The 22,932-nt window shown below is 38.2% G+C and overlaps 1 protein-coding gene across 2 annotated transcripts in view; it reads left to right on the plus strand.

Moving 5' to 3' along the window:
- Nucleotides 1–22,932, plus strand: part of CSMD1 (CUB and Sushi multiple domains 1) — a 1,833,881-nt gene that overhangs the window by 1,331,104 nt on the left and 479,845 nt on the right. The gene's annotated exons all lie outside the window — the stretch shown is intronic.

Below are 22,932 nucleotides of genomic sequence, written 5' to 3' on the forward strand. Positions count from 1 at the left end.
CTCTACCTTTGTACAGTTCAGACACACTTTAGCTGCCCTGGCTTCCCTTACCCCTCCTCGGCCCCATCTTCTGGGATGCTCCTCCTGGCAACATGGCTCTGTGGCTCTTCCTTCTTTCCAAAATATCTTTTGAAAACCATTGTTTTGCACTTTACCCAAGAACAGCAAACTATGATTTTTCTTAAGTGTGCATGGAACATTCTCCAGGATAGACCATATGTTAGGCCACAAAACAAGTCTTAATGAATATAAAAAGTTACAAAGAATCTTTTCCAATCACAATGGAATCAAACTAGAAGTCAATAGCAAAAAACAAAACCATGAAAGTTCACGTATCTGTGGAAATTAAATAACACACTCTTAGACAACCCATGAATCAAAGAAGAAATCACAAGGGAAACTAGAAAATATCTTGAAACAGATGAAAATGAAAACACAATACAACACACCACAACTTATGGAAGGCAGCAAAAGCAGTGCCAAGAGGAAAATTGATAGCTGCAAATAATCACTTTAAGAAGATCTCAAACCAACAACCTACCTTTACATCTTAAGGAATTAGAAAAAATAAGAAACTACTAAGTCCAAAGCTAGCATAAGGAAATGATTAATACAGATTAAAGCAGAGATAAATAAAATAGAGAATGGAAAACAATAGAGAAAATCAACATAACCAAGAATTGGTTCTTCAATAAGATCAACAAAATTGACAAACATTTAGTGAGACTGACTATGAAAACCATTTGTTTTGGAACTGAACATTCAAAATGTATGATTGTGCCTCATTCTTCTTATTGTCATTGATAAAATTAAAACGTCATAAAAAAATGAACAAAAAAGACATAGGGCACATCATTATTAGGTGTGTAAATTTATTGTGTATATACTTGCAATCATCATTTCTATGACTGAGGGACATTGATTTTTCACAGTCAATATGCCCTGCTCCCCCATCTACTCCAACCAATTTGCTACCCGTGGAAGCTGACACTAGTGGACTATTGAGATTGGGAAGCTCCAAGGAGAGGATTGCTCAGAAGGAGAAAGAAAATACAGAGATGCATGGTGCAGCGTTAATTTAAATTTTGTGTAAATGAAACAACCATAGAATTTTTCCAAGATATGTTTATAACTATGACTGAGCCAATGAGCTCCTCTAAGGAATTGGCATTTTTTCCACATGCAAGCACTGTGTTTAGACAACTCATGAACAGAGTCAGAGGGATGTGTGTTCTCCTCTTGGTTCTATGGTTACATCATGAGACCTTGGAAAATAGAGTGAAATTATCTGAGCTTAAAAGTCCCTCTATGTACAATTTGAGTCTGGATCACGTAATCACTATTTCTTCCTCTATCCCAAATCTGTGATTATATTTTATAGGAATTCCTGCTGGATTCTTCAGTTCCTGTTCCCTCCAGCCAATGGGTATAAAGATACAATTAAGAGTGAACTACTCTTTCTTGAATTAATTTGGTACAACTGGGTGGTCATTTAAGTGTGTAGGTCACACGCAACTTGAAAACTACTTATTTTGCAATCTTATAATTAATGCCAGAAAACAGTGAAAAAGAACTTGCATTGAAATATGAGCTAGTGGCATTTTGCATTTTATCACACAACTCTTGACTTTGATAGTCTGATTCAAATAAGAAAACTTGAATCAATATTATATGTATCACCTTAACCCCATAATTTAATATTTTAATGAAATCATGATGTCTAATTTTCCAAAAATGTATTCTATTGAAAGTGCTTACGTTACAGCTTTTATTAAAGTGAGTGTTGGCCAAAAGTTCTATCAGGAGTGATAATATTTTGGATCCCTGAAGCATGTCAGTAGGACTGTCCATTAACTGTCCTACTTTTCTCTGACACAGAGTTATCTAAGGCTTATATTATTTATCATATTTTTGTAGATAAATGCAAATCAAATGCACATTTATGATACATAAGTGGTATTAAAACTTTAATTAGTCAGCATCCTTCTATTTAAATAGAGAACTATTTCCAGAAATAATTTTATCCAGGTGTTTTCTGTCTATCAACTTTCAGATTTGGGGAAAGAAATAGTCTAAATAATTTTACATTCACTATTCCAGTCTCTCAAGTTTCCAAACCACATGGATCTTTTTGTCTCAGGTTCAATTACTCTTCCCTAGATGACATTTAACTCATCAGGTGATATAAATTTGTGTTTTGTCATTCAAATTGTGTGTTTCATACAGTTTACTGAACTATGACTCTCTGATGAATTTTATGGGAATGGAATGGATATTGTGAGGGAGAGAGGCCCACAAGGGACCTTAGGAAACATCTGTTCCCCAAGCTGCAGAGGGTGGAGAAAGTGTTGTAGAAACAGGCACGGCTGAGTTTATGCACAGATCCCTCTGCTGTCCCCATGCGTTCCACTGCCCACTGCTCTTAGACATTTTATTCTCATTTTTCATCTTGTGAAAATTAGGAGAGGAGAAGCATTTTGTCTCTCAGCTTTAGCAAGACACCTCAGTGGTATACAAAAGCCTGGTGATATAAAATGTGCGTGTGTGTATCACTTTCCACCATAGATCAGAATTCAGCACTTAATTTGAATGTTTATGTAACAAATCAAAATTAAATTCTACTAGAGGATTAACCATGTGAAAGAATTCTATATCAACACCATTTGTGAGCTGAAGAATAATTTTTCACGATTCTTAACTCGCCTCTAAATCAGTGGTTCTCAAACAAGGATGATTTGTCCGCCCAGAGGACATATGGCCATGTCTGGAGACGGAGTGGTCACAAACTGGGGAAGAAGTGCCACTGGAATCTAGTGGGTAGAGCCAGAGATGCGGCTCTATACACACAGGATGCTGCAAAGCTCAGGACAACCCCTGAGAACAAGGATTATCCTGCCTGGGTTGTCAATAGTGCTTGCTTTGAGAAACCCAGTCCTAAATATATCTACTTGTTAAGTCAAGCTGTACATATCAACTGTTATCAAAAAGGACATTTTGTAACTTTCGATTTTGAACTAATTATAAATTCAACCAGAAGTTGAAAATAAGTACAGAAATATCCTGTGTACCAACACCCAGATCCCTACAATGATAATGACTCGCTTGCTTATAGTCCAACATCAAAACCAGGAACCGGACAGTGCTATCATCTACAGATTTCACCAGTTTGTACATACAGTCATGCTTGTATAGCTTTGTGTAATTGTATCACACGTAATTTATATCACCACAATCAAGATTCAGAACTCTTCCATCTCCACAAAGACCTCCCTCCAGAAACCACCTCCCACACCAGCTCTAATGCTTAGCAAACTCTCATTTATTTTCCATCTCTGTAATTTTGTCATTTCAAGAATGTTATCTAAATGAAATCATACACTATGTAACCTTTTAAGATTGGCTTTTTCAAAGGACATGAGTACCTTTAAAAATAAGAAGCAATTATTATGTCAGGCACTGTACCTGAATTTTCCCATTAAAATTGCACAACAGCTCCCTGTGTTTAGTAATTGTGTGTGGCTCTGAGTAATGCAAAGCAGACAACTGTGGCTTACAAAACTAAGGGGCTTTATTTTTTCTACATGATGAAAAATGTGGTGATAGATGTTCCAGGATTGATAAGTTGGCTTTACTTGGAATCTGAGCTCTTTCTGGCATTTTCTCTGCTCTCCTCATAGCTGCCTTTCAGGCTAACCTGCACAAGATAGCTGCCATTACAGACACTCTATCAGAAGGAAGAAAGGCTGTGGAGCAGGAGAGGGTCTTGCCCCATAAAGGCCTTTCCCAGAAGCCTCACCCAACTTCCATACAGGTGTTTGATAAAGGTCTTGTCACCTGGACACCCCTAGTTGAAAGAGATACTAGGAAATTTGTTAGCACTCTGGCACTCCAAAGGACAGTGGGTTTTGGGTAATTAAGAAATGGGCAATAATAGGTTTTATTATGTAGACAACTAGAGATGTTTGCCACAAACCCTATGAAACAAATTTATAGGTAAAGAAACTTAGTGTTAGGGGCTAGCCAGTGGTGCAGTGGTTGGGTTTTCGCCCTCTGCTTTGTCGGCCCAGGGTTCACCCGTTTGGATCCCAGGTGCAGACCTAAGCAGTACTTATCAAGCCATGCTGTGTCAGGCATCCTGCATATTAAGTGGAGGAAGATGGGCATGGATGAAAGCTCAGGGCCAGTCTTCCTCAGCAAAAAGAGGAGAATTGGTGGCATATGTTAGCTCAGGGTTAATCTTCCTCAAAAAAAAAGAAAGTGAGTGTTAGAAAGGTTAAGTAACATTGAAGGTGATACAGGAGTAATTTGGCTTCGAAACCACGTGTGTCTAATTCCCAAACCCATACTTTCAATCACTATGCTGTATGGCTTTCCATAATGTCTGGTAGATTTCCCACTGAGATATGAGTGGGGTTAGATAGTAGCAACAGGAGAATAAAGGGCCTGTATTAGTTGGGTCCCCTATAGAAATAGAAATAATAGGATGTGTGTGTGTGTTTGTGTGTGTATAAAAATTTATTATGAGGACTTGGCTCATGGGATTATGGAAGCTGAGAAGTCCCACGATCTGCCATCTGCAAGGTGGAGACGCAGAAAAGCAGACCATGCAAATCCCAGTCCAAGGTGGGGAGAGGACCGAGTTTCCACCTCAGGCAGTCAGGCAGAGAGAATTCACCCTTCTCCAGCTTTTTGTGCTATTTGGGCCATCAACAGATGGGATGATGCCCACCCACATGGAGGAGGGCAATCTGCATTTCTCAGTCTAACTGTTGAAATTAGAATCTTTTCTGGAAACACCCTCACAGACACACCCAGAAATAACGTTTAACCAGGTATCTTGGCATCCTGTGGACCAGTCAAGTTGAATTGTAAAATTACCCGTCACGGGGCCAACCTCTAGGGCCCGTAGAGCGGACTTGTCAATGTTCCTTGGAGCCTCATTGCCATAAAGGAGAACAGAATGCAAGGCAGAAAGTGGAGAAAGTGCACATTCATCTTCAGGGTCAGCCTAGATGAGGTCAAATATATGGATTCATAATTCGCTATTCAGAGCAATAATCATTTGCCTTCTTATCTCTTCTTTGTTTCCTTTTGGGTGAGGGTTGTCTGGACCTAGTATGTGCTCCAAAAATTCCTGACTGGTGAGTAATGTCTGGTGTCCATTGAGATAGAAGCTCATAGGGACACTGATTCTGTTTGCATCAGGGCAAACGATATAACACGTTGATAGAGGGAGGATTAAGGACGATTCCTGGTAGGAGAACATGTTGCCATAGAAGGAGCACAGGACAGTGATTCATCGGTGGCTCTCTGGGGCCGTTTCTGTTCATAGGAGTTTAGTTTGAGTGTTTTGTGTCTGACACTTGGCCCAGAGAGCAAATTCTACAGGATAACCAGACTGTCTTAATATATTTGCTGCATCTAAACTGTGTAGGAAGTTTAGCTGCTTATAATTTAAAATATTCTTACCATTGGAGAGGGCTTTATTTCTCTGGACTCACACAAAATGGATTAGGAGTGTCTGTTTACACAAAAATTATACTTTAGACATTTCCTTTATTGGAAAGAACAGCCTCTTTCTGTTTGCTTTTACGGTGATAGCTTTATATTTTAAGACAATTTGTATTCTGTAGAGAACATAGGAAGGGGAAACTGTTTATCCTTATGATTGACAGAGAAATGTCAGAAGTACTACACGCTACCACTGGATAAATATGTTAAGTGCCAACTTGCCGCGTCTAGTTTCTAAAGTGAGAATATGGGTTATTTTTTTTTAACCTGAATTGACAATTCAGCATTTTGATGACTCTTTGAAGCTAGATATACCCAGGTTACTAACTGTTTGATTTGAGGTGAGTTATTTAAGCTCTGTGACATGTTCCCACGTCTATAGAGAAGGGCTGATTCTACTTGTATAAAGCATCGTTGTAAAGTTTAAAACACAGGAAATGACCAGTAAGTGGTATGTGCCCAACGTGCTCTGTTACGGAAACCAGGTTGATGACACTCTCTGACAGAGGTTCTGGTGACCCAGGGCACTGTTGATTTAATACCTACGTTAACTTTAGTGGTAAGCAGCCAAGTATCATATTAGAAATTCGTGTACTGCGTTGTTCCCATTCATTTCCTCTAAAAGTACTTTCCAACAGATCGACGTTAAAATCTGAATGGGTCGTAGGCGGCTGAGTAGATAGAGCAGCATTTAATTCCATTGATTGCTGTCACGTTGAGATGGATAGCACATCAAGAAGGGGGCTTTGGAGATACAGTGGGCACCCTGGTGACAGGCTTATTCCTCTGCTGCCTCAACTGTCGAGAAAGGCAATGGCTTCCACCAGTATTTTCAGAGTGAAATCAATGGCATGAGACCGCGTTTCTCATCACAGAGGGTAGTTCTCCACATCCCGCCGTCAGTTATAATATAGCTCGGCTTGTCCATTTTTGTGAACTCAATGCCTGGTGTATTCCTATTATTACCTTGAAATTAAATCCACTGCAGAATCCTGATCCTTATCCTGCTTCCCAGAGCACTTTTGAAATACTGCCCTTCTCACGGAAAATGCTAATTCCTTTTTAAGCTGGTCTACTGCTTGGCAAGTCCCGAATGCCATAAAGGGCCCTCAGCGTACAGCACTGCTGTCCTGCCTCTAGAAGGTCAAGTCCTGAACGATTTCTGACTGGCAGAATCCCAGACAGACTGGAAAGCCCTGGTAATATGGAACTCCAGACTCACTGTTAATAGCTTGGGTTTATATGTATGTGATGCAGTAAATTTGCGCTTAACAATGAGATAATCGACAACAATAAGAGGCCACTACACGTCCATTAGAATGGACAAAATCCAAAACACTGGCAACACCAAATGCTGGCGAGGATGCAGAGCTCAGGAACTCGCACTCATTGCTGGCGGGAATGCAAAATGGTGCAGCCACTTTGGAAGACAGTTTGGCTGTTTCTTACAAAACCAATCATTCTTTTACCACCCCATCTAGCAATTACCCTTGATAGTATTTATCCAGAGGAGTTGAAAACTTAGGTCCACACACACCCCTGCACACAGATGTTTATAGAGGTTTGATTTATAACTGCTGAAACTTGGAAACAACCAAGATGTCCTTCAATAAGTGAATGGATAAACGGTAGTACATCCAGACAATGGGATATGATTCAGCACTAAAAAGAAATGAGCAAGAAAAGAAAAGAAAAGAAATGCACTATCAAGCTATGAAAATATATGGAGAAAACTTAAATGCATATGACTATGTGAAAAAAGCCAATCTGAAAAGGCTACATACTGTGTGATTCCAACTCTGTGACATTCTGGAAAAGGTAAAACTATGGAGACAGTAAAAAGACCAGTGGTTGTCAGGGTTTGGGGTGAGGGAGGGGTGAAGTGGTGGAGCACAGAGGATTTTTAGGGCAGCAAAACTATTCTGTATGATACTGTAATGGTGGCTACCTGTCATTATCCATTTGTCCACATCCAGAGAATGTACAACACCCAGAGTGAACCCTAATGTAAACTGTGGCCTTTGGGTGACAATGATGTGTCAATGTAGGTTCATCAATTGCAACAAATGTATCACTTGGGTGGGGGATGCTGATAGCGGGGGAGGGTGTGCACATGTGGGGAAGGGGTGTATGGGAGCTGTCTGTACTTACTGCTCAAACTTACTGTGAACCTAAAACTGCTCTAAAAAACATACAGTCTGAAAAAATAGATAAAATGAATGAGACTATTTCATAACATATGAGCATCATATGAAAATCGAATTTCAGTATCTATCAATAAAGATTTATTAGAAAACAACACAAAAGGAGACATTTACTTCAGTTAGCTTTGATGTAACACTTATTTCAGTTAGAATTTGATGTAACACGGACCAAGGAGAAACTTTCAAGAATTGGAGCAGAAATAAAGGCGAAGTTGATCCTCCTACATTGTCGTTCCCCTACGACATCCAATGATCACACAGCTGTGTACTTTTTAGGAGCTTTTTTATATTAAGTATCACCAAGTTTACTATTTTATTTAACTCTATCAAACATTGGCTCATAAAGAAAATGGTATTAAAATAAAAATGAAATCATAAAGGTTAAGTAAAATAAGATATCTCTGAACACTGGTGATTTAGTTTTCACCTTAGAAATTATGTGTTTTGTATGTGCACGTGTATTGTATCTGTGAGTGTGTATGTGCATCTGTGTCTGTGTATGTGCATCTGTGTCCGTGTGTATGCATGTGTATGTGTGTGCATGTGTGTCTCTGTATTTGTGTGTGTGTGTGTTTGTGTTCGACTGCCTTCTTAATCCGCCTGCCCTAACGGTGCGAGTGGAACTTAGGTAGTTTACTGTGTCTGGCGCTTAGGTTCTACATCTAGGATGTAAGCATGTGGGTTTCTAAAGAGATGTTCCCTTACCCCCCCAAAATTCTATCTCATGTGGTCCCTGACTGAGGGTGCAATGCCATGACAGAACAAAATAATTTTGGTAAAGCAAAATTAATTATGGGAATAGTTTACTAATAACCAGATTTGTTTTAAATACTATATGGCAGATAGTTGGGTCTTATTTAAATCTATAATATGGAGGAAATGTATGGACACAGTTATAGTGGATTATAAGTAGCCCACACTCTACTTTGAGGTCAGCCGAGGAGCATGATTCTCCGTGTCGTTAAGAGAGAATGTATAGAGATGACTGTAATATTGAATGTAGAGCCAGAGACTTAAGTTCCACTTTTCTTTCTTATTATTAAGATCAAAGGCTCTCTTACTCAAAGGGCTGTAACAAAAATTAAATAGCATGCCCTTGAAGAGCCTGTGAGTAGGTGTCTAATGTGATGAGAGTAGGAAGTGTTCACTATGACATGCTTCTCCTCTGTCCTACGATGAGTGGTGCCTCTGGTCCAGTGGAGTTTTCTGGAGAGATGTTACCTCCCAGTGGCCTCTCGATAGACTAGGGGTTATGCGTAAACATGTTTAGTTAGATAAATGTGGCGTTACTGAATGGGCAGCACTTCTGAATACAAATATCCAAAAGACAAAATATGTTTAGATGCTTGAAGCTTTTTTCCTCTCTAAGGCATGTAATTAATTTCTTAAAAGACATTCTGAAAATGAAGTAGAAAAACCCCCCCCTACTGAGTTAGTTTGAGTACTTGAAAGCATTAATGCTCATTATTTAGTTGAGACAGGCGGTCATTACTCATGTAGTCTATTGCTAATAGTTTTATTTATATATGTATATGTATTATTTATTTTACCATTCAAGCATTAACTGGACATCTATATCTTCAACTAGATCTAGGTACTGATTAACATAAATATATATTTACATACATCTACACACTTGTCCATACTGTACGACTCAGGTTCTCAGGTTACACAGCCATGTAAAGAGTCCTGCATATTTAAACATCAACATTGCTTTTGTTTCTAGGAAGAGCTCTCACCTTTCCTACCATTCTCAAGGCTATGGATAAGAATCTTTGAAGTCTATTCACAACTTTGAGGGATATAATAGAACATTGTTAGAACATTAAAATAGATTCTAGTGGTTCAACCTGCTTTTCTGCAATTTCCATTACACTGAAGTGGATGAAAAACTTTGGAATTTAAGATTGAGATTCCCTTCACCCTTTCAACTTTTTCAAAGTACTTTCCCAGGACTATGGGTTTTATTTTTCAGTAAATTAGAAGGACATTGTAAAAGCTTCTAAAAATTCCGTTAGTACCAGTAATATATTACAGATGTAAATAAGACCTGATCTTATTTATGGGAAGATAAGCTCTTCTTAGGATAAAAAGTTAATATAATTTAGGACAATACTAAATTTGCAAGAGCAAGAATATAAATGCATTGAAGACAATGGTGACTTGTTGAGCGCCGGCTGTGTGTTGTACGTCTTACTTACATTTCACGTTTCTTCTTCGTAATAACCCTGCAGCATTTTGCAGATGAGGAACCTGAAGTTCAGAGCTCTTTAGTCATTCTTTCGTTTCGACCTAGCCTTAATATATAGGTAGCAAAGTGCAATTGTAGCAAATTCTGAGAATGCAAGTTCACAAAACACTGGACTCAGATTGGATAGCCTGACCATCACTGGTGAGTTGTTGACTGTTTTGATGATCCAGTTATGGTGAAGTATCCAATGATCACTGTTTATAAGTCCCTGGACTAAACCAAATAAAAGCCAAAACAATGTCTTTATCATTTAAAATCAAAATTATATTTCATGAAACTCACAAATTTGAAACTGTCTTTTGCAGTCATCTGGTTTAGTACCCACAGGACCGCATCAGGTTCTGATATCAAGGAAGCCGGATCCTGGGGTGACGCAGGGCTTATGTCCTTGTAGATGGAAAATTCTAAAAGACCTTACCCTTTGACCTTATTCTCTGCATATCTCATAATCTTCTCTCCTACCAGCCTCTACTGCATTTCACTTTATCTGACACTTCTCAACTCAAAATATTGCCTTAAGGAAAGGCACTGTGGTGCACTTTTCATACTACTTTAAAAAAATGCTTACAGCAAACAAGAAAACAGCACCTCGCTACCCTCCCCCTGCCAAAAAAGTACCACTTTAAGGATGTGCTCATGGAAGATCACCTGTTACCTCTCTGCTTATGCACTAGAAAACTGCCACAGAAAGTTTCAGTTTACCTGTAGATGTCAGAAGTAAGAGCAAACCCAAGGCTTCTGATGGGTACCCCAGAATGGCACCCCATGTGCTCTCAGAAGAGCTGGTCTTCTAAAACGTATATCATGCTGGAGAATTAAATCTACCAGTTAGTTATAGCTTTATGCAAAGAGAAGAGAAGGTGACTTGAGATATTTTCTTCTTAGACTCCACATGAGCCAAGAGATTTATGTGATATTGCATTTGGACCTTAGATCAACAGCTGACATGTGGATGATGAGTTTGGATAATGTTTTTGCCTGGGTAACTATGAAAGCTTGCTGGGCTCAGAGGGCATTGTGGTGGAGCGCTCAGCGTCATTTGAATCCCACATCTCTGGGTAGGGAAACAACACTGGAAGAGAAGGGTAAAGTGTCACTGGACCTGAAGGCAGTTGATCTGCTCCTCACTGAGAAGCATGCATCAGAGCATCCTCAGTTGAAGGCCTGCACAGCCTCTGCACTCTGGCACATGCAGCCCCTCTCCTGGGAATGTGGGTGTTTTCCATCCTGTTCCCTTTGTAATTTAGCCACCCTTCATACCTAGACATACTCCTTCCTGTGAAAGCTTCTTCAACTCCTCCCAAGCTCAGCCCTTTCCACCTCTGCCCTAGAGCCTTTTGTCTGTGTTTCCATCCTAGTATAACATTGTGCTGTGCCGTATGTTTCATCACTGACCTTCTCATCCTGGACTGTGAGCTATCTGACACAAGAATGGTTTCCCTTTCCTTTCTCCATCCTCAGTGATAAAGGATTCAGAACTCAGGGATCTACTAATTTTCCAGTAAACCAAATTCTTAAGTATGCTATAAATTGTTATGACATTCAAGAATAAATATTGCTGTCTTGCTTCCTAAAGAAATTGAGGTTAACTGAATGACAGAAAACTGAAACAATGCTGACCCATAGGTTGGAAACAATTTATATTTTCGCTCTTGTCCCCAATATGCAATCCTTTAAATATTAGGTCAAAAAACCCTTCAGAACTTTTCTTTTTCCCTCTACTTTGTGGTTGCCAATAAAAGACTATTGCTTAAGGCAAGTTAATGTTTTCAAAATATTATCATATGTGATATTGTATATATAAGATAACGTAAACAGTAAAAAGTTAAGATTAGTCATTTTAAAACTATTTTTCACACTGTTGAACACCTTGAATAATTTGACTTTGCAATCAAGGAATTAGTTTAAAGAATAGAAAATTAGGGGAAAAAAATGGAATTTAGGTAAACATCCCAAATATCTATAGGGAAAAAAGTCCATTAACTGAAAATACTCTCATGTGATTGAGATAAAAGATAATCCAAATGTTTATTTACACTCTGTGGAAATGAATCTTTGGTTAACTGCATTTTTTTATACTTTAAAATATGTGATGAATATGGATTTAATTGAGTTTTTCTCAGCTTCTGTTAACAACACAAAATATGAGATCAAATTATTTCCTGATATAATAGATATATATGATAATATACATTTTTTTGTGGTCGGGAAGATAATAATAATAAGTTATAGATCCACCTTAAAAATAGCTTATGGTGGAGTGGGTGAGATTAGATGCGCATGCAGATCATTGTAATACCGGGGGCAAGCATGACCCAAATAAGGGAATGATGGCATAGGCCAGGAAGTTCAACATAGGCCAGCTTTCTTCCTCAGTCAAGCAAGGCTTCATGGACCAGAAGGTTTGCTGGGATTTGGGTGTGGAAAGTGATAGGATTGGCATTTTAGGAACAGGGAGCACAAGCAAAGAAACAGAGGTGCAAAAACATGCTTACATGAGAGAGAACAAGCAGTTAAATTTAATTTGTGTTATATAATATAGTGTTATCAGCTATAGTCACCATTAATAGAATGTAAATGTCCTCACACACACACAAAAGTCAGTATGTGAGGTGATGGATTTGTCAATTATACTTCGATAAAGCTGAAAAAAAAAGAGAAAGATGGGGAAAAAAATTAAATAGATGTTGAGCATCCTGAGAGAAATACAGAGAAATAAGACTGGAAAGCCCAGTTGGACAAATTACCAAGGAAACCACCGAGGAAATCAATGAGAAACCAGTGAAAGTGTTTAAGCAAGGATGATGGGTCTGTGATAATATAATTTGTCTGCTTTTATGGATTAGTTTATTTTCAGTGTATAATATGAATTGGAATTGGCAACTGGTTGAAGCAGGCAAGACTGTTAAGAGAAAATGGCAGTCAAAGTTGGAGGAAATGTGCGACCAGATGCACAAAGTCACGGTGAAGATGGGTGGAGGGGCAGAAGGAAGGCATGGTCCAGACTTAGTTTTGACTCTGATTGACGAGTGATTTTTCATGGAGCACAGAGGGAAGGAGGAACTGGAGATGACCCCTGAGTTTTGAAGCTCAGCAACTGAGAGCTAGTGATGGCTACAAAGCCCAAGAGAGGTTCAGGCTGGGAGAGGTTGGATTTGAAGTGCTGGGGATGTCCTGGGGGAGACTTGGGAATGGGGCTCAGGAAATGGGCTGATGATTAGCAGGAGTGGCTGTGGGAACAAAACCAGCGCTAGAAAATAGACAAAGAGAAGATGAACGGCAATACAACACACAGAGGTGGAAAAAGAGATTTAAAAGCAAACAGACAGAGAGGAGACCCAGGGTTGTAAGGGAACCAGGAACAGCTACTGAGCGAACCAGTAGTGGAGCGTACCACAGATTAGCTTTAAGTGTTAAATGTGCGCATGCTCTAGAACTGCTGAGATTAAACCACAGAGCTGAAAGCGGACGTGAAATTGTCAAGATAATGGACAGTGTGTTTTGTTGGTTATAGTACGGTGATAGTAACCTGATATTTTAAGATCTTTTGTTTAAATTTTTGACATATTTTTCTAGCTGTCCTTTGATATATTTTTTTGCAGTTGAGGTAATTTTTTTAGGATCATAACTATTATTGCTCATAAAATCTTCTGCAGTTTACGTGGCTGCTACCAGAATTGGTTCTTCTGCATTTTGGAGAAGGCAGGTTGGCACTTCATACTCACTGTGATGTTTCTTCTTTGTCTCTTCTGTTCCCAATTTCTCTATGTACGTGATTATTAAGATAATTATAATTTAAGTGAAATTCTTTTTTAACCTGTTGTAGCATCGTAACATTAATTCTCAAAAAATTACTTCTCTTTGCCTATAAAGATTCTTAGAAATCATATTTGGTTTAAGAAACATAAAAAATACAATTTTACCGTTATAATGGAGTGTATTATACATAGAAAAAAGAAGTTATGCAAAGCCTGCCTCTCAGCAAAATTATATTAGTTTTGAGTTTATGAAAGGTGAACTATTGTAAAAGTTCACTATAAATGAAATATGAGTAAAATAAAATAATTGGTAAAGTGGTGGTCTGTATCATGTGGTGGTGAGAAGAGGTACAATAAAGTAGGAACATGAATTTATTTTAAAAACAGACGGAAACTGTTCTATTCAGCCAGCTTGCTCTCTTTACATGTGTCACAGAGAACGCAGCCTGATTTTGTAGAGTGGGTTACTTTGCTCCTTAAATTCATGAAGTCGTGGGCCTATATCTTGCCGTGTGAGTGTTCTTGTGCTCATGCTATGAGGTAACTACAGTGGTACATGATGTCATCCTTTTCACATTTCACTGTAGTCTCCACAAACCTGCTCATTGTCCAATAACTGCAGGTGAGGCCAGAAGGAGCTTCCTGAAACGATGCTACTTCCCAAGCAAGCTGGCTGGAGGTGAATTCAATCTCAGTATCAGACGTACACTTCGCTCTTAAATGATCAGAATGCTGCATGAGTCAGCATACAATATCCAGACTACTGAATTGCCAGCCATAGCCCTTAGAAACCCTTTCAATACAGACTTCTTTATTTTTCTGCAGATAATTTTTCTTCTGTTAACCCCAGGAGAAAAGTAGTCCTGTTACTGCACAAAGGGCTTGATCTGCTCACTGCAAGACAAAGCCAATCCGTCAAGAGGCAGAAGGGTGATAGAGAAAGGACTTTATTGAACGACGAGCTAGCTGATCGGGAGATGGGGAACTAGTGTCCTAAAGAGCCATCTTAAGAGGGTGCAGAATCTTGAGGCAGTTACGTAGGACCAGTGGGCGATAGAGGAGGGGGTCAGCAGTGTGGACCATCTGGCATTGCAGACTGGGATTAGCCCCTCCAGGCCTTTCAGCTGTCATCGATGATGGACACCAGGATAGAATCTCTGTCCTAAGGTTCTCACATTCCTAAGCAACTCAAAAGAACAAAGTTGTTTCCTTTTTGCAGTTGGGAGGTATATAGTAAGCAGGGGTCAGAAAACTTACAGAGCATGCATATTTCCTGGAGGAGGGTTATCCTTTCATCTAGACTATGTGCAGGCTCAAGCGTTCCCTGTGGGGGAAGAAAAGCAAAGGTTGTAGAGAGTTATAAGGTGGCTTCCCTTAGGCCAAATCTGGTTTGTTCTATAACAGTGCTACAATTACTTGCAGAAATAAAACCAATCTTTTCTAGGTGAAAAATGGAGATGCTGAGGGTCTGGAGTTTTCAAACAGTCGTGCAAATGTTATAGCTTTTAAGAATTATTTCAGAGCAGGCCCGGTGGCACAGCAGTTAAGTTCACACGTTCCACTTCTCAGTGGCCTGGGGTTCACCAGTTCGGATCCAGGGTGCAGATGTGGCACTGCTTAGCAAAAGCCATGCTGTAGTAGGCGCCCCATGTATAAAGTAGAGGAAGATGGACATGGATGTTAGCTCAGAGACAGTCTCCCTCAGCAAAAAGAGGAGGATTGGCAGTAGTAACTCAAGGCTAATCTTCCTCAAAAAAAAAAAAAAAAAAGAATTATTTCAGAAAAAGAGTGAATATTGAGAATGAATATCATGACAACTTTTCTTGATATAAAATAATTGAACAGGGCTGGCTCCGTGGCCAAGTGGTTAAGTTCTTGCGCTCCGCTGCGGAGGCCCAGGGTTCGGATTCTGGGCGCAGACATGGCACTGCTCATCAGGCCACATTGAGGCAGCATCCCACATCCCACATCCCACAACTAGAGGGACCTGCAACTAAGATATACAACTGGGTACAGGGGGGTTTGGGGAGATAAAGCAGAAAAAAAAAAAAAAAAGAAGATTGGCAACAGTTGTTAGCCCAGGTGCCAATCTTTAAAAAAATAAATAAATAAATAAAACAATAATTGAACAAAAGGTCTGTGATCAGGGCCGGCCCCGTGGTGGCTGAGTGGTTAAATTCGGGCGCTCCGCTATGCTGTCCCAGGTTTTTGCTGGTTCGGATTCTGGGTGCAGACATGGCACCACTCCTCAGGCCACGTGGAGGCGGCGTCCCACATGCCACAACTAGAAGGACCTGCAACTAAGATATACAACTATATACCAGGGGGTTTTGGGGAGATAAAGCAGGAAAAAAAAAAAAAAGATTGGCAACAGTTGTTAGCTCAGGGGCCAATAAAAAAAAAATGTCTGTGATCTTATCTGAAATGTAATAATAGGATTCCTTATTTAAACGTTATGCTTGCATTACATATTTAAGGCCCAGGCTACCTCTTTACCACATTACTATGTGTTTTCTTTAAATTTTCTGACAACATAAACTTTATTTAACAACTTTTGTTAACAAGTTTATCTATCAACCATTTATATGAATTACTACTGTTTCATGCACAATTAGAAATTTAAAAAGTAATTAAGATACAATACTACTTGGAAAATGGAGAAAGAATTTTGATCTGGATGAGGTACTCAGAGGAAAAAAAATGGAGAAAAAAGAGTATAATGAGTTAGGAGGCAATGCAGGAAAATTCAAGGTCACAGAATCCAAGTTAGGACAGGGGCTCACCCAGGGGAGGGGCAGCACTGTTTCAAATGCAGTGTCCCTCACAGAGGGCGAGGATGAGAAAGAGTGTGTTGTTGAGCATACACTGAGTGGACACTGGGCCTGTTGACAAGTGGGATGATGTACGTTGATGATGTCCAAGCGGAGAATAACCATGCAACTATTTGTGGGGGATAAAAATACGGCAAAAGTTGGTACTTGTATAGGAAATGTAGTCAAGAAATAAATATGTTCACTGGAAAGAAGGTATAAACCACGATTATTTATGGATTAATAAGTTTGGTTCTGACTCACCTTCCCCAAGCTGCTGGTTTCAAGTGCTTTTGTATCTTGCTCATCCCCTAGCTCTGGAACTATCACAGAAATTGTCCAAGAATTCTGAACTTTCTTTGCACTCGGAATATTGCCACCTCATCGCCTGAGTGGATTTAAATATATTCGAAAGTAAAGGAAATGGGGTGTAGCCAATTTTAGAGACTGAAGCATATTAATAGAAAGTAAAGCTACAGAGATTATTTAAGTGGAGATAAAGGAAGTTAACCAAATATGGTTGTCCTTAATGACCAGCTCATCTGCTGAAAATAAGAATGGAGTGGTAGTGTCCATGGTTTGAAGAAAGTTCAGAGGATTTGGGAGTATTTTCTAAGAGGTGAAATAAATGAAATACAAACGTATTTACCAGTGGAGGTAATTAAGCATCCAGTTCTCATTCTTTTCAGCAGTACTGAAAGAAAAAATGGAGCAAGCCATAGAAACTGCCGTTGAATGAGAAGACACAGCTATTTTTAGGAAAGAAACGTTACTGATAAAACTAAATTTCCACAGGAAGGGGAAGAAAAAGAGTTGATAGTTTTGCCCATCGGGGATAATTAATCATTGTACTTAAAATTAATGAATGTTTAGCTTGTTAATTATATGTGTTTTCTTGTTAATTTGTAAGTTACCCAAATATTTGCACAGGGGACAGTAAAACATAAAGGTCAAATTCTTTAACTTTGGTTTTAAAAGTATTTTTTAAATGTTGCAAAAGAAATAAAAGTTAGCTTGCAAATTCTTTAAAAACAACAATTTAACTTTCAATTTTAAAATGTTATATCATATTCCCAGTTTGAAACAAAATAAAGGGACAATATGAGGAAATTCAGTAGCTCTCAGGGTAAGTGTTTTATGGATTTGTTGTGAATATTATAGCTGTATTGTTACTAGTATGACTGGAGATATAAATGACATTTAATAAGTTGATTAATCTAAAGTTTTCATGGAGTCTAGTTCCATCTAATAATTAATTCTAACAAATAGAACATGTAATGTAGTGTTCAGTTCCACAGCCCTCACGGGAGTTTGAGAATCACGCCAATAACGTATTTAAATTATTCTCTGGGGCATGATTAGTTGTTTCTCATTTGTTTCTTCCTTTCATTTTTGATATCCTACATTAACTCCAAATACTGAATTATTTTAAAATACTTTATTGTTGCAGTCTAACTTACTCTTACATGGAATACCGCATTTTATTTTATGGAAATCATTGATCCTTACCTGTTAGTCACTTTTCAGAGCTCTTTCTTGAGTCTATCAGTGACATTCAATAAAGACAATGTTGTTTGTTTCTACATGCCATCAATAAGAAAAATGTGTGTATCTTCCTACGTACAACCAAACAGCATCTGAAATGGCTACAATTAAAGGGTCATTTCTTACATGATGTTCATGTGCAGCCCCACATTTTAAGCTCCAGAGGAATTTACAACTATCCTCAGATGCTGGAGGAGTTAAATAACTTTGTTTTATGTAATTTTCTTTTATTTAACAAGTATATATATTCATTAAGGATAATTGATAGAGTACAAAAAAGTAGAAAAAAAGACTCAGTTATTGGTCTATCTATTGGGAACCATGCAGGATTTTGGTGTATTTCCATCTTTTTTTTTCTAGAAATATGTAAGTTAATATTGTTTTATAGTTATTATCTGTACTTATCTTGTTTTACAGTTATAATCACCTTTCCTAAATATTTGAGTCTCGTGATAAACCTTCTCTTTCAATGGTAATTCTGAGCAGAGAGGGAAATAGTCGTGTATATTCCTCTCCTGCAAATATTTACCTAATGCATGGTGAAGTTCCAAACATCACCGAAATTATGAGTCATAAAGCCTTTTACTTTTCTTTCCTCCTGCACAGTAGGATTCAGTGGCTGCCTCAGTGTGTTGAGCAGAGCGCCAGCATCAGCTCACCTATCATGATTTACACCACTTATTCTGGAAAAACCTGGATACAGCAGTCTTATTTATACTAAGGACAAATAGGATTGTCAATGTACTTGACATTTAATTTCCTCAAATCTTCAAAATTACATAAGAAATAGGATTTTCACAACTCATTCTTGAATCTTGACACCTAGTCAAAATGAATGGGAGGTTGATGGCGTTGATTTAAAAAAATGTGTAAAACTTTTGATTTATTAACTGTGCTGTTATTTTGCAAAGGTAGAGGTTGAATATAATTGTTACATTACAAATTTGACTAAATCTTAAGTATCAATTTTAGGATAAAATTTTATTCCAAAAAAGTACTTTTACATATTCAAATAATGTTTATCAATTCAAATAAATTTATTTGGTCAATGTATAGCATAGGTAAATAAATAAATAAGTAAATAAATATATATACATGCATACGCACACACACACACACACACACGCACAGTGGTAAAATCCTATAATATGTTTCTTTTGTTTTTTTCAAAAGGCTTTAGAAGACACCAGGAATACGTTGCTTATCATATATGTTTCTCATGTAAGTTACAGTTCAGTCGCAAAAGATTATGTGCAACATACATTAGAAGACAATTGTTTTAACTGAAAAATGTATCATGTTCAATCTCTAGATAATATTAACAAAAGTGAACTAGAAATATGAGAAAATAAATGATATGAAAGCTAGCTGGAGATATATATGACTAACCATGGAAAAAGTAGTGAATCAAATCAAGAAATATACTGAAACAGTATTTGAGGATTTGCCCCCAACTGTGCCATGTAATTTATTCATGAAACATCACTTTTAAGTTATCATGTAAGCGACTTGTGTTAGTCAATTTCCAAAACAGTTCAGATGTTTCTTTGAATATAATTGTCCCTTTCGGTTAAATTACAGTTATAGTAGCCATAAATGTTACAAGCTATACAATTTAAGAAATAACTGGAAGATTGTTAGGAGATGTGCAAGAGAGTTTCTTATAGCTTAGATGGTAGAGCGATGAAAGTTAAAAAGAGATTTTTAGTGTTATAATGTTTACATTTCCTATAATAGAGATTTTCCTACGTATAATTCCTACTCCAGGCTTGGAAACAAGTGGGTTGATTTTCAGTGGTCATCGGTTTTGAAGTATATATTATTCTTTACCTAGTCTTTCTAAATTTATTCAATAGATGTTTGGTCATTTCCCAAAATTCTAGGATATGTGTCGCCCACTGTAATGCTAGTAAACAAGCTAATTTGCAGGGTTTGCCAATTTTCATGGCCTAAATATTCACACCATAGATGATTTCAAGCTACTAATGGTTTAAAACCAACCCTGAAAAATTCCTGAATATTTAATATTTGGCTCTCAGAAGTTGGTGCAAGCTGGTTCCAGCACAGCACTGCAAGTTAACTGTGTTCATAGGTAGGTGGGATAACTTGAGTAGTTTCCCATACCACTCTCCAATGTAGCCCAGACAAGTGCAAATGATTCCAGAATTATTCAACAGCTGGAAGGTTTCTCCAAGGAGATCTGTCCAAGCGTGAGAGCATGTGAGAAAACTCTAACAGAGAATGAATTCTCTTTCTCCAAGTATTAGAACCGTATCATTGAGCTAACCCTGTGATAGGTTGATGTAAGTCTGATCCTGCAGTGTTAGACATTTCATTATTTCGAGGTGATGAGAGGTGGTATTGGCAGGAATGTATTAACTGTGACATAATAAAGATGGAATCATATTAGAATTTCAGGTGAATTTCTCAGAGTAGCTAAACTTAGGTAATGATTCTCCTGATGGCATTGCATGCTATCAATGGAGTATAGATTTCTTGAGTTGATTTATCCCTGTCCTTATCTGCCATTTGGTCAGAATGAAGTATTTTTTTCACATCATTTTATAATGTGTTTGCACATAACTTTAAACAACATGGCTGAGATTGCTGTGTGCAGTAAATGGCTCATAATGACAGCCATCTTTTTATTTCTGGCGTTGGAGCAGTGACATGTCACTATAGTTGGAATCAACCACTTTTGCATTTCCCAGGTTGATTATAGTGATCATAGTAAAAATCTTTAAATTCTTTAATTACCAATACAGATCAACGAAACCTTTTGTCTAGTATGAGTTGCTCAAAACTTATTTTTACATGTTGACTAAACTTTATAGTACTAATGCTGATCCTTGAAGTATAGTCTCACTCTTCTTGTTTGATGATGTTTAGTTCATCAGTGAGGATTATTCAGTGGGGATTGTCTGAGAGCTAACAACTTAAGGCTAGATGAGCACAAAATTTTCACAGGTTTGCAAGACATCCTAGACTCCTTCTCAGAGACTGCACAATTTATCAGCTGGTATGTGCTACCTGAAGAGTAACAATGGCCTGAGAGAGATCATACATCTAGCCAAAAATATCTATTAGCAGCAATGCACTGAGGAGCTCTTTATAATGCACCATTTTATAATGGCTTGTGAAGAAAAAGCAAAAGAATTTGAGAAAGCCGTTCTCGCTTAGGATCCTTCAGACAAGAGAATGTCCTCAAGAAGGAGCCGAGGACATTGAGATGAGCCTCCTCTCTACTAAGAGAGAGAGATTGAGTGATTATCTCCAGGAACTGAAGAACATGGAGTGTTCCTGGGAAGAATGAGTGCTGTTATAAGAAAATTACTTTTCTGTTCTGTAAAAGAAGGAATGGATTAGAATCTACTCCCTTATCCACTTTCTTATTCATATCAATTGCTCTCGCTCCTATTATCTTCTCTTATTTTCTGGCCTGAATTCTTGTGTAGTTATAACCTTTGTGTGTTATTCTATCTTTTTATACCCCAGGATTTTCTCTCCAAATCTGTCATGCTCTTCTCTCATCTATAATTTATTACTATACCTGAAATGGTGTACTCGGGAGTCCTCATGTGCTTGCTGAAGCTGTGTTCTCCAGTTGATCTATTATTAGAAGCAATATATGAAATGTGGAGGCAGTTGACCGAGCTATCCAGGAGTCTGTATTTTGTGGGCATCGTGGCCTGTTGACAGGTAGACTGTCTTACATGATGGTGGCCAAGCAGTATGTTTTATCATGTTTTCTAAGAACTAGATATAATCAGGGAGACCACTACGGGTCCCAGCCTGCATTCATGGCTGGCTAGATGGTCACAATAAAACTAAGCATGTCCTTTTCAATTGTGACAGAGGTGCCCCAATATAGTCACAAATTCATGACTAGACGTAGGGTCCAAAAAGAAGGGAAATTGGCTGAGGTGGTAACAAGAGAATTATCTTCTCATCAACATCACATTCCATTTCCTGAGCAACTTCCAGTAACATTATATTTGATTAACATGTAGTATTTCGTACTGAGGCAAGACGGTAAGGATGGATTTCTTCACTTGGCCTCCTCAGCAGCATTAAGACCTTTTCGTGACTCAGCTTCCAAACACCAAAACAAGGCTCTGAACTGCATCAGTTTTACGATTAAAGCATCTCAGAGGGAAATACCCAAAATTTCTTCCTCTACTTGATTAAAAATAAATGTAATGAGTAATTTATCTTCATGAAATTCATGTTTTTGTTTGAAAGTCAAACTTTGAAAAAAACGGAATATTTGTTATATCAACATTTTTGGTATTTTTTCCCCCACGTGCAGTTTTACAAAGTCAGGGTTCAGAATTATGAGTTTGAATATTTTACATTTATTTGAGTTGTGCTTACTGAGCATTCCATGACCTGACTGCTCCCCGTTTATGACTCTATAAAGTTACTCTTGTTTTTATGGCTACAAGTCACATTGCTGATGTGACTTCTGCTTATTTATCGCCATGCCTTGTCTGTCGCCCCTAAATATGTCCACTGCAGAACTTCTTACTGTCTTGTCACATGCTAGTGTGTCTACCTAAATCATCACCACAACTTGATTGTATACAAATTGAGCTGCTTTTCCATCTTTAGGGCTGAAGCGCAGCCTTCTGGAGAACCAGTACCCCATCCCTCCAGGCTGAGTTTAGCATCTCCTTTGTTCTCCTCCATCCTCCCAGCCTCCTAGCCTCTCTCCGAAGACAGAGAACATCAGCACTGCAATCACTGGCTTTCTTGCCATCTCTCCCCGTAGACTGAGTGCTTCCAGTGTGTGCAATTGATCTGTGAATTTGCATTCTCCAGCAAAGTGCCTGTAATACCTAAGGACTCAAGAA

This window comes from Equus caballus, chromosome 27 (genome assembly GCF_041296265.1).
Source record: "Equus caballus isolate H_3958 breed thoroughbred chromosome 27, TB-T2T, whole genome shotgun sequence".
Classification (NCBI taxonomy): Eukaryota; Metazoa; Chordata; class Mammalia; order Perissodactyla; family Equidae; genus Equus; species Equus caballus.